This window comes from Taeniopygia guttata, chromosome 2 (assembly GCF_048771995.1).
Source record: "Taeniopygia guttata chromosome 2, bTaeGut7.mat, whole genome shotgun sequence".
Lineage (NCBI taxonomy): Eukaryota > Metazoa > Chordata > Aves > Passeriformes > Estrildidae > Taeniopygia > Taeniopygia guttata.
In genome coordinates, this window is record NC_133026.1 from 132,441,294 (window position 1) to 132,455,004 (window position 13,711).

Sequence of the window (13,711 nt, forward strand, 5' to 3'; positions counted from 1 at the left end):
TTCATCACTGAAAATTGCACGAGTATTTTCTACCCACTATGCAAGGGGGTTTTGACCCTGTGTCATCTTGTTGGCTCACCTTGGGTAATTAAAACTGATTTCATAAATTCTTCTTTGGCCAACACTGAAGCAAAGCTGCTGGAGACATTCTTAGACCCAGCTCAATAGCCTTGGACACTGAAGTTTTCCTTTTACCTACTGAAGCAGTAGGTAAAGCAGTAATACAAATATCCCCAGATGACCTTTAAGTGCTGGTAGACTTTAAACCACTTATGCTTTTCCCAGAAAATGAGCAGTCATGAGCTGTCTTGCTCTAAAACCTTGACTCCAGACCTCCCAAATGCAACAGAAATCAATAGGACTGTTTGTGCCTATTGGGACTTTTTTAGGAACTGAATGCATTCATGAATTGTTAAGGCCGAGACATGAAACATAAGATTTCTGTATGCTAAACAGTAACTCTAAAAATATTTTCCCCATATTTCCTTAGTGTCAATAATATATTTTATAGTGTTAATAATATTAATATCAAGTCAGATGGTACAAATATTCACTGAAGGAATTGAAACTCTATATCAAGAGGGAGGAATAACTAGTTCAATTTTCTGTAAATGGAGAAGTAATTCTGTATGGAAAGACCATGAGTGGTTTCAGAGTGATCTAATAGGATGGATGTGGGGACTGCAACTCAAGGACCATAGTCAGCGACTTTTCTGAGATGCCTGCATTTCACAGACTTTTTGTGGAGCCTTGAAGTAGTCATTGAAGCCATATGTAAGTACAATAAACATTCCTGTGGAACTCAGTTCCCAATTTAGAAGAAAATAATAACAACAACAATAATAATGCCACACTTCAGAACACAGAGGATTTCTGTGTACCTCACTTCTCTGCTTAGAGGGTGGTTCCTGAAACCAGAATCCAATTAAAAATTGTTGTATACACACACACACACGCACACACATATTATTTTCTACCCCTTTTCCCTCCCATCCCTCCTCTGCTCCAATGGGTCTTAAGGCTGGTGGCTGCATTTTGGTGTTGGTGAGGGAAATTTCAGCACCTGGAGTGCCTCTCTGAAGGAATATAATGTTCATGTTTATGTTTCTTCTTCTTCTCTCCAAGATCCACCCAGGTCATCCTTTGCTAACATGCTCTTGCACCTCTCTCTCCTGTGTTCACCAGTCTGCAGCTTCATGTTATATCCATATTTACTATAAATTCTACCTTCTACATCAGTTAGATACTACTTGTTATTCTCTTTGTTACCCCTAAACCCAGTGTGATTATTTCTTATATTTTGTTACTTTTATTTTATTTATTTATTTATATTTACATGTGTTTGCTCCCAGCATTTCCTCCCATGCTTATAAACCACGATTTCCTGCTTAGCTAAGTCAGCCATGAAAACAGAAATGCTATAAAATGAACTAGAGAAAGACTAGAAAAATGTTCCTCCAAAATATAGCTCTGAGCAGCCCAAAGCCATAATTTATCTTGCACACATATATTTTATATAAATGCACCTGGCTTAAGGAACTACTTTTATCAGCCTCCCCCTGGGCTGTGAGAGCACCGTGGTGGTGACAGACAGTGGCATACAGGAGGTAACTGGCAGGGCTATCAACACTTCAGCAGGGTGGTGGGAAGGTTTCTGAATAGCATGGAGTTTCATGCTGTAGGCTGGGGACAGCCTCTTGTAATACTTGGTATTACTCTTTTACATAACAAAAATAAAGGAATGTAATAGCTGAACACACAATATCCTGGTTTTAATAGGAAGGAAAACCACAGCTATGTTGAGCAGCTGAACATGTTCTGCAGCCAGACCAAAAATGTGAAGGTTGCCTGAGCCAGCTATTGTGTTTTAAAGCAAAGGGACAAAGATTCACAAACCCCATGACAATCTGTGAAAGCTTGTCTTCCTACAGGGTCAAATGAAATGCAACACTTCCATAAATGGCGTTTCTCCATAGGCCATGAGAAACATCTGAAACCAAGTTCTTGTCACTGTAATGTTTCCCATACCCTACCTTTGACTCACCCAAGACAGATCTGTATCTCTCACCACAGAAGTCATAACTAGCAGCAGAGACATTTTTTAAGTTCATCTTATTGTGTTATTTGTCAAACATGACCATTAAGGGATCATTAGCACATAAATGCTACTCAAAAGCATGTTCTGATGCCACTAGAAGGGCTTACTGCAATTTTTTACCTATAAACTTGTAATTTTAGATTTACCTGAGGAAATATGCCATACAGACTTTATTCCATTCCCTTTAAACTTAATTTTTTTTTCTTATAAGTTAAAGGGAGGAAAATAAGCCCAGAAGAGGCCCTAAAAAACCTGAGCAGAAATCTGAGACAGGGACTGGCAGAGAGAGCTCACATGAGAAATTTGAAAATTTCCTTGGTAATTATTTTGGTAGTGGGACAAGATGAGTTCAGTTATTAGTCACACAGTCATCATGTGATCCTTTGGAATGCTATCAGGTCATCTTTGCCCACTTTGTATCAAGTTTGACACTGGGTTTCAACAACCCCTTGTTCCTTAAGGCAAAGCATATAAATCTGAGTGGGATTTCAGGTCAAGTTAGGCTGAGCTGTGCCATACTGCCAATAAAAGCTGTATTATGCCCAGGAGTAGATCTCATTAGTTCTTTGGTCCAGTAACCATGTAGTTGTGTGAATCTGGGGCTGGCAGACAATGGTGTTGAGAATGCATGGGCACAGTGTAAGGGCAGGGAGGAGCCACGTTCCCTGGAAGCAGCTTGGTCTCTGACTGCAGAGCTACACTCCAAGGGTGGGTCTGTTCAGGGATTTCAGTGCTGCTCCTGGGACCTGGCTTCGGGCACTGTACTGGAGCAGCTTGCATGTACCTCCTGAGCAACAGAGCAGAGTCTTGGTGCACATGTACCCTTAGTCTCTGCTAACTGCCTCTGTTAACATTGGACCCCCATTCTGCAACTCCCTACAACAGCAGACACAGCTGCCCTCACTCATAACAGGGTTCAGGCAGGCTTTAAGCAATAAAGCGGCATTGCCATCTGATTATTTAGTTAAAACTTCTTGCTACCAAGTCTTGCCTGGATTCTCTGTATTGACAAGAGTCACAAACTAAGAATCATTTTCAGAATACACTACCCATACTATTAAGTGTCCTCATTTTGGTGTGTAAGAATCATTCACTGGCCAGAGAGAAACACCAGACCTGGCACTGCTACACAACTGTTAAGATCCAGGCTTTAGGCACTCTAGCCACAAATCCCGCCTCTGCATTTATTTACTTGTTCCCATTCACATCTTCTTCCCCATACACACACAATTTCTTGTTCAGTGCTTTGTAGTAACACATGCTGACATATCTGTGGGTCCTACTGCCTAGAGTTAAGTCCAGAGAGCAGATGGTCTCCAGCTGTATGGCTGTGCTTTCTGGAGCTGTGCTATTCAAGTGGGATATCTCAGTGGCGGCAGGAAGCTGGCAGGAAAGCTCTGAGCAACTGTCAGTGTAGGATGTGGGCTTCTCCCACTGAGAACTGCTGCACTGATGCTGTGCATGAATTTATGCACAGCATTCTCCTAAAGGTTATGGTTATGGATAATGGTTATGGATTTGGTTATGGATTTGAAGGTGAGCCATTCTGGCCACTGGGATATGTAAGAAATGTGATGGGAACTCTGCTGTCCCAGGCAATTGTATCTTCCTGGGAGAGGGATCTCTGCAGGGTCAACTGGGAAGAGAGCTTTGCATTGCTTGTCTCCATGTAAAGTGGCTGATGTGATTAGAGTCACTTTTTGCTCTTACTGAACAGCCTCACTGGTATGTGGCTGATTTATGCCACTATATTGTGCCTCACACATAAAAAGCACAAGTATAAGGACTTCAGTAATTTCTGTTAAAAATTCAGTCATAATATCTGACCTAACATTTCTATAATTTCATACTACATATTTTTATGTATTATTATTATTATTAATATTTATTTCTAATTACTAATATATTGTTTTATAAGATATTGTTAATATTATATATTGCTTAGTAAATACATTAACCAATTATTTAATCATATTAATTCAATTTATTATATATTTTTCGTATATTGTTTTCTATACCTAGTCCTTACATGAAATTCATTGATTGTAACAGACTCAAGTGCTGTGAAAGTGAAATCCACAAAGAATATAGAAATCCATCAGCATGATCCATTGATTTTGGTGATATTGGTTCTGATTGACTGTAATGTCTTCTCTGCTTGTAGTTGAAGAGAGGAAAAAACTGTCTTTACATGCTCAGAAAACATGTCAAGGGGATACCATGAATTTCACCCACTCTCACAAAAGATCTGAAACAGAAACAGAAAGCTTTGTCATGGCATCACAGAGAATGCAGTTAGGGATCCTTTGGTGATAAAGAACATATTTTTGGATCACTCCTAACCAGCTGCTCCTAAAACCTGCAGTCACTGTGCACCCTGCAGCTGAGTCATTGCAGATTCTTCTGTGCAGGAAATTACTTTCTGAAGGAGTACAACACTGCTGTAGCTTTACCCTGACCCTCAGGTTTTGCAATGCCCAGTGGCTCATACATATTCCAGGCAAAAAAGCCTCCAACCTTTTGTCCTTGCTTCAGTATGTTTAGACATTCCTGAATGTACAGCTTCAATAACACAAATACTTTATGACAAGAATAGTCAGAATTTGGGGAGTTTTCTTAGCAGTAGCACAGAATGTGTATCTATAGAAGAACTTGTGGAGTGAGATGCAAAACAACAGAAAAACTGGAATTAGTTTTCTTGTTTATGTTCCCAGATATGTTAAGACAGCATGGAAGGAAAAGGAAAGTAAAGAAAGCACAGAGCATCAGAAAGTTATAACTTTATTAAAACTGTTTGTTACAAACCCAGAAAATGGTATTCAGAGTGTAACTTGAGATGAAGTGACTTGTAATATCCTTAGAACATCCAAGCATCTTTGGCTCTGCTTTGCAAAGATGAAATCCCATAGCCATCCCATTTGTTTTGAGAGGGAGATGACAACAGTACAAGAGATGGAGAAAAAGCACAGGGAGGGAGAAAAAATTAATTATGAATCTGAAGAAGCAACTGACTTTTTTTCCCTCTTTCTCTCTTTCTTTCCTGGGAAGAAGTGCTTACCAGCAACCTTGAGGTGTTTTTGTGAGGCTGGATTTTGCACAGTCATACTCTTTGTATGGGAAGAACTGGCTTACATTTCTTTCCCTAAAAAGTGAAGTAGAAAGAAGCCATTGTGTGTATCTTTTCTCCAGTGCTTCAGTGAAAGGAGGTTTTGTGTCAGGTCCTTGCACTTTCTAAGATGATTAAAATTAATTTTCCTTTTTCTTCCCCATGACATGCCTTCAGCACAGGGCAACTTGGGCAAGGGCTGAAGAGTGAAGGAAAGGTAACACATTCTGGTGCCCTGACCATTCCAGCCACAGCAGTAAGAAGCAGCATCACACCTCTTTGGTTGTGGTTTTGTGCAATGTGTTGTCAGCATGTGTGAGACACTCAATGCACCCCTAAAAGGAGGCCTTTGACATGACTTTGGTCATCTGGTGAATGTTGCCCTTATTTTTTTCTTGACAGACTGAAAGAATTTTCATGAATCATCACAGGTGTTGGGGGCCTGCTGCCCAGGAAGCAGCTTTGCAGAGAAAACCCTGTGAATGTGGGCAAGAAGTTAATCACGAACCAGCACTGCAACAAGGAAGCCAATGAACCCTGGGCTGTATTAGGTCAGGTATTGCCAGCAGATAGAGGCAGGGGATCCTTCCCCTCTGCTCAGCACTAGTGAGGACCATTTGGAAAGCTGTACCCCTGCTGAGCTTCCCAGTACAAGAGAGACAAGGACATAATGGAACAAGCCCAGTGAAGGTTCACAAACTTGACGAAAAGAGCAGGAACCTCTGTGATCTGAGGAGAGGCTGAAGAGAAATGACTCAGAAAGATCTCATCAGCGTTTGTAGATATCTGATGGGGAGTGGGTGTAAAGAAGATTCAGACTTAGAATCACAGGATCAAAGAATCACTTTGGTTGAAAAAGACCTCTGAGATCATTGAGTCCAGTCTAGTTCTCAGTCCAACCTCTTCTCAAAGCTCAACTTTTCTCAGTGGTGCCCAGTGTGAGGACAAAAGGCAATGGGGGTACATTGGAATGGGAGATTCCACTTCCACATAAGGAAAATAATATGTTTCCTGTTTAGTTGGTCAAACAGTGGAGCAGATTACCCAGAGAGGTGGTGGACTGACAATCCTTGGAGATACTCAAATCCTGACTGGACATGGTCCCAAAAACCTGCTGTAACCATCCTACTCTGAAGAAGAGGCTGGACTAGATGGTTTCCAGAGATGTCTGTCAGCCTCAAGTACTCTTTGATTTTGTGATTTTTTTAAAGACCTGCTTTTAAAAAATCTTGCTTTCACATTATCACTGCTGGGAACCATTAAGTTTTTTTGGATGTCTAAGTGATGCATCACTACTAGTCACAATAGTTCTGTTAGCTTGACTTTGAATTATCTGAGTTCAGAGTAGGTAATTTGAAGTATGTGTTTCTTAGCCCTATCTTGCTGATGAGCAGCTTTATCTCCATTCTTGTCTAGAATGTCTTTGGGCTTTAACAATTAGCATTGAGTCTATAAATAAACACTGAACAACATCCCTTGCTATTTTTAATATTTTCTGTTGTGGAGTCTGGTGCAAAATCATTCAAATGTTTTCAGCTTTTAAGGAAAGATTCAGAACAGTCCATAGCAGGCAGAGTTCACTGACCAGCAAAACCATGCTTGCATTGTCAGAGCAGGAGAAAACCAGCCAAGCATTACTTGTGTCTACTTTTCAAGTGTCTGATTTCCTTAGCACAGTGTTATAAATACCAGTATTTTGTGATGGACAGAATAGCCTCTTCAGCTGTCCTTGAGTCATTACTGAAAATACAAGCATTGCAGGTCAATGGTAACAGTCAGACTAGAGAAAGGGCTCAGCTGTCAACTACAGCTCACATAAAATAATCATTGAAACAGCTATTGTCTAGAGTGTTTACAATGTAATTTTTTTCTAAGCCTAGTTGACACATAAGATTACTCTGACTTTAAACTCCAGTTAAAGTTTGTATAATCAGACTCATTCGAGACAGAACCAAGACAAGGAAAGGACATGCAATGAAGCTCTTAAATACTGTAGAGTTGACGTGAAAAATGGATCAGTGGACCCTCATGGCAGTTCTTAAAAAGCTCAAGAAGTAAGAGCTGACAGAGCATGTGCTCTGCTTTGCAAACATGAAGTCCATCAAGTTTCAGAGTTAGGATGTGACCATCTAAACAGGTAGACAACTAGATGGGTAAAAAACTGATTGTGCAGTCAGGATTAATGGGCAGTGGATAATGGAATGTAATCCATAGAATTCTGGATGCTGCAGGAGTAGAGTTCAGGGGTATGTCCTGGGACCTGTCCGTTTAAACATCTTTACTGATGACCTGGTGGAGTTTGCTCTCAGAAAGTTTGCATTCAACACCCACTTGGAAGGCAGGAATCAGACAACATGCTCGAGGGCTCTGTGCCATTGAGCCAAAAGCACAAATTCAACAAAGACAAATGCAAAGTCCTGCACCTGGAAACAAACAGTAGAATCATAGTAGGGTAATTCAGGCTGGATGGGACCTCAGCAGGACTATTGTCCAGCCTCTTGCTGAAGAGGAGACTTGAGGGGGTGTGGACATCACTGTATGGGTGATGTGACCTGGTGGAGCCAGCTGGGATGGGGGGGTCCTCAGTTTGACATGGCATATGTTTGAGAAAACATGCACATTTCTGAGATTCAAGTTCCGAAGTGCAAACTGTAGTGAAGTTTAAACTTACAGGATTACTGCAAAAGTATGCTCATCAGGATTTATTACAGATAATAGTTTGCTACAGCAATACCTCCTGGTTTTAGTATGAAACGGGAGTATTTGAAACACTGTAGAACAGAATGGGTTTAGTGGTGGTGTTTTTAAGGGAGATTGCATGCCAGACAGTCTAAATAATCTGTTGGCACTATTCCATGCCAATTCTTGATACTAAGTGGAGAACTTTGGAAAGGTATTTCCAGAGGATTTCTGCAGAAGCAGGCAGCTACCTGGCACAAGGCACAGACTGTGCCAGGCGTGGGCTGGCACAGCATGGGGCTGGGAGCTCAGGGAGCTCAGGGGGGTGGCAGGCTGTCTGCAGGGACGTGGGTGCTGCCCGCCCAAACTCAGGCTGGCTTTTCAGCAGGATCAGCCAAGACTGAAGGCTGGCAGTGGAGGTGGCAGAAGGGGCAGCCCTGGGATCCCCAAAGGAGAAACTGGGAGTTGGAAAGGACTTGGGGAGGGAGCAGGGACTTTCAGGGTGTGGAGCTAGAGGACAGCCAGGAGGTGAGCTTGGCAGGTGACTGCAATTCCAGAGCCCTGTGGGAGTTTGCAAACACAGTGTAAGGGCCATGGCCTCCTCTGTGTCCCAGTGAGTTTGTGGGGATCAAGGAGCAACATGGGGCCCTCCAGCAACCATGTGCAGCTCTGGATGTGTTTCACCACCAGTGGGCAGGTATCACTTTCCTAAATTCCATTGTACCACTGGAATCCAGATCTGTCTTGTATACTCCATGGACCCTAAGAGTGCAAACTATCTGTACTTTAACATTTGCCTCCATGGAAACTCACTGTATGTTGATGGACTTGCACTGACTTCAACACTTTTGTCTTGGAATCCACACCCCTTTTCTCCAAAATCTTTGGTTTGGTAGCTCATGGATGGCTGTGACACGCTGCCCTACCGGTTATATTTGTGCTGGTGAAGGATCACTCCGTTTTTCCCCCTCTGACAGCTGGTAAGTGACCCTCAGCATCACTGCTTGTGTGCTGCAGTGTTGCTGGCTCAGGGCAGAGCCTCAGCAACCTGTCCAGGCTGCATCTTTAGTGGGTCCTTCAAATCCAAGGCAGACAGTGTTATGCATGGTTGTTAAAGTCTCAATTCCATTACAATGCAAGTTGAGAGTAACATCCATGTTAGTTTCAAGGACAGCAGGACAGCTTGAAAAATTCTCCAAACATAAACATTTCCAGTAACAGTTGTAAATGATTTATGAGCAATTCTCCATCCACATTGACAACTAGCATATGAATAACAAAGAATAAACTTAAATAATTCCATACAGTTACTGCTTCCTCAGATGGTCATATTATATTACATAAAAATGTAGTCTGTTGTTTAAGTCTGCTCTGCTTGTGTTAACACAAATGACTACTTTTGTCACCAGTTGGCTGAACTTACGCAGTGCTTGGAAAATATATTTCCTGAGCAAATGGCACAAACAAATAGCCACAAAAGAGTGAACCATTTACACATTTCTCCTTTGGGATACAAAGTTAAGAATAATTACCAAAAACACAAAAGATGCTGTACTGGTGTTTTAATTGAAAACAAAAGCAAAATAAAATACACACAATCATTCTGAGTTTGGGAAACAGAAACAAGTTCCATTCTTCTTTGCCACATGGGCTAATTACCGGTTTTAATATGCTGCATTTGTGTCACCAAAGCCATTTATCCTAACCTGTTTTAAGTAAAGAACTTTAATTTTGAGAGACAAACATCCACAGGCCATTTACATGGTCTTTCAAGTATTGCTTTGTAGTTAAAAGGGAGAAAAATATATAAACTAAGTATTTTATGTCATAATTTCATTCACCTCATAAATAAAATCACAACAGTCTGCAAAAAAAAAAAATACAACTTCACAGTTATACTGAAAATACTATTTAACCCTGGGTTGTGGACATAGCATCTCCATGGAGTTGTACCTACACAGAGTTTTTAAATCATGTTAGTATAGCTCAAGAATATGTTTCTCAATCACATTGGGGTGAAGGATCAGCAGCAAGCTCTGCAGTACATTCTGAGTAACCCTGATTTTGTATAGGAAGTGCAGTGGACTCTTCTGCCACTGGATGCCCCAGGAAGACTCTGCCTGCCCACTCAAATGTACCTTATGGTACTCTCAGTGATTTGTATACCACTGGCATCCACCAGGTATGGTCAGCTGAAGAAGTGTTTTGCTCTTCTTATTTCTTACAGTTCTTAGACAAGTGAAAACAAGACATTTTATTTAGGCTTTAAAAGTCTCATGTTTCTTCTGACACACACTCTCACACAGGCACACCCTGCCACTCTAAAACTGAAAAGCAACTATCAAATGCAAAGATATATGAGAAAGTACCATCAAAGAATAGTCCTAGAGGCTGGGTAAGTATTTTATTGACATTAGGTCAAGTAAACTTCATTTGTGCATGGAGGTGTTACACAGTTTTACACATATGTGGGACAAAATCCTTCCATTCATCCTTGGGAAGCCAGCTTCACTCCCACCACAAGCCCTGCTGTTGACAATCAAGGCAGCTTGAGAGTTTTCTTTATATTATATGAAAAAGGAGATATGTATCCTGGACAGTGAGAAAAAAAGCAAAGAAGAAAAAACAAACAAAACCCAGACCAACCAGACAAAAACAAGAACAACAAAAAATCAAAACAAAAAACTTCCAAACAAACAATCAAAAAAATCCCCAAACTGATGCCCAGCTGTAGGGTTGGAAGAACCTCCAGCCCTGTTTAAGAAGGGAACTGTGTAGGTGATTGACTATGATATGAGTGTGGACCAAGACTATCAGCCAAGGTTCAAGCTCGCCTTCCTCCCCTGTCCCCAGAAAGTTCATAAAACTATCTCATTTAGTTTTCTCTCTCTCCTGCCATCTTCCCCACAAATATCTCCTCTCCCACTGTGTGGGAGGAGCAGAGGAGAGCATTGGGTTGGCACTGAGGGGCTGCAGGGAGCTGTTAGGGCTGAGTGCTGCAGGAGCGCTGCTCCCTGGGCTGGTGGCAGGAGGAGAGGGCAGTGCCTGTGATGGAGCTGAAGCACTGGGGGCTCCTGTGATCTGTGTCACAGCTCTGCCCTGTAGCAGGGTGTCAGGAGATCTGTCCATCATGGCAGATCTGGCCTGGATCATTTCACATGAGCATGGGAGACAAGCCCATTTTCAGCCACTTTTCAATGTATCTGGGCTGAAGAATACAACCACCAGCTCTGCATTGCAATTTTATGGTCTCTAGCCAATTTATGGTCATATTTCCGGCTGAAGACATGAACTGCCACCACTATGTTATTACTGAAGTAGTCAAATCTGCAAATTTTTTGCCTTCACCTTTGACTGAAATTTTTGGAAGTGGTGACACAGAACCAAAACCAGACTTCTGTGAAGCTCTAAAAGATTTCTGCTTGAATTTCTGGACAAGGGCACAGCCAGACCAAGAAGGCACCTAGGTTGGCTGGTGGGGCCAAAGATCTGGTGGGGTCAGTATCAGCAATTTGAATAGGGTTTTTTTAATGACTTCATCCTGATACGGATTATAAACTATATGGAAAAGGAACTTTGAATGTTTTAGAAAGGGAGAAGGATATGAGAGGATATGAGATACTCCATGATTTGGAGAAAATGCCTGGTGTGGAAGATGGAGTTTGATTCCCAGGGAGAAAGATAAAAGCTCAAAGAACAGTTAGGATGGGGGAAGCATGGAGGCATGGAAAGGTGCATTATATTGTTTGTTTGCATTATGGTTTGTTTGGGTTGCATGAAGAAAAGAATAATTCAGGTATTAGAAATGTTAACATAATTTGTGTGGCTATGAAACATCATGTGTCTAAATCAAAACCTAGATTTTCAGCTTGAATAGAGGACTAGAGCTGTAGGAAAAGGTCCAAGGTGGGGGTTTTTGTCAAAAAAGAGGGCAGAACAATTGACTACCACCTACATAAATTCCTCTAATGTGGATTAAGTCTTTCCCTTCTAGGGACACTGGAGCAGTGGCACTTAGAAAAAAAAAGTTTTTCCATTTTTAGCAAACTACAGGAAATGTAGGGTTCATACATAACAGACTTCAATAGTTCCTCCTTATACTGGAGCAAGATTAAACTCTTCGTAGCACTGGTGTTCTGAATAAACAGTAGCAAATCTATTTGACTAAAGATGTGATAAAGATTTTTTTCTTTCCAGTAACTAAGATATAAATCTTGTTATGAAACTTAAGCAAAACAAGGATGAAATTCACTGACGGTTACTGAAAAGACTTGGTTGCACTTCCTTTTACAGTAATTTAATCTCATTCATATTTAAACCATCTCTATGGAAAAGATATAGAAATAAAGAGCTTTCAGTATAATGGTGATGAAGAAGGAAGATCCATTGAGAACTGGTAAATCATGAAATAGGGAAAGTAATTACAGTGTATTGAGCATCTTCCTTCATTCTCATCCAATTGAGTAAAACATTTGCAGCATGCCAAAAGTGAAGAAAATACAATAATTATGTCATAGTGCTGGTATTTTCTTTGGGAACACTGAAAAGTACAAAATAGGGCATTTGTCAGCTAGGAGCAAGTTTTTCAGCAAGAATTATTGACTTTAATTATCTTATGGTGGAGCTTTTAAAATATTATAATTTATGTTTTAGATTTTGAGCACATCCCAGGCTAACTCTCTTTGCAAACTCTCTTCTATGCTGCCTCAGGTCCCTAAAGGGGAGCGAGGAACCAGCCTCAGACTCGCTCCCTGTCCTGCTTCCAGGAGGTTTGGCTGGTGTCTAAACAATCCTTAATAGTGTCATGGCTATTATTCAGCTCTTTCAGCACAGTGTAATTCATCCCATTAACAATTACAGCTCAACACAAAAGTGTCCTCAAGACAGCTACCTATGCTATAAATCTTTTTGTTAAAATCAGTTTTTAGCCATGTTTGCCTGGTGTTGGCATATGATTTGTGTTGTTTGAGTGCTTGTAGAAAGCTCAGGCTCTGACTGGCTAAATTCAGCTGGAAAGTTGTCTTTCTAGAAGCCTCCTTACTCCCCTGTTTTCTGTCAAATGCCCTGTTACCTGAGAAATCTTTCATGCTGTAATGTGTTTCCCCCCAATCTTTCCCATATTGACAGAAAGTTTTGTAGTTCCAAATTGGCTTGTCCCATCCTGAACACAATCTTTCCCTGATTGCAGGAAAGGAAATGGCTCATGAGCAGTTTTCTTCCTAACAAAGGACAAATGTTGACAAATGCTAATTGAAGTTTTGATTACTGAAGAAAGGATGATATATGGGAAGCCTGAATGTTGCTTTTCATGCAAATGCAGAAGGAAGTTGCAAGAAACTCCTTTCCTTATAAATCATATACTTTACCATTTAATGTTGGGTTTTATGTTTTGCTTCATTTGATATATGCTGTTTACCTGTAACAACTTAAATAATTAATCGCTGCAATCAGTATATGAGACTTACTTCAAAACTTATAATGAATCAGTTTAAGATTAAAAAAAAAACCAAAAACAGTATATAACCACAGGAAATTTCTTTAATTTTTCATCTTTGCATACAACTAGCAGTATTTATATCTCAATAAGAAAATGCTTTTCTTTTACTTTTTCACTACACCAGATTTCATTTAAGGTGTCATACAGCTAATCCTCTGATTTTATTAGTAAATATCAGGGTCAAAAAATTTCTATATAGGTCAGAAGAAAAGCAGAATCCTGCCTTTCAGTTTTTCACACAGGGAGCTCACTTTTTACTAGACTTACAATATTATTTATAAATAAACATTTACTTCTCCATATTTGAGTTATCCTTCTCCTGACCAGAACT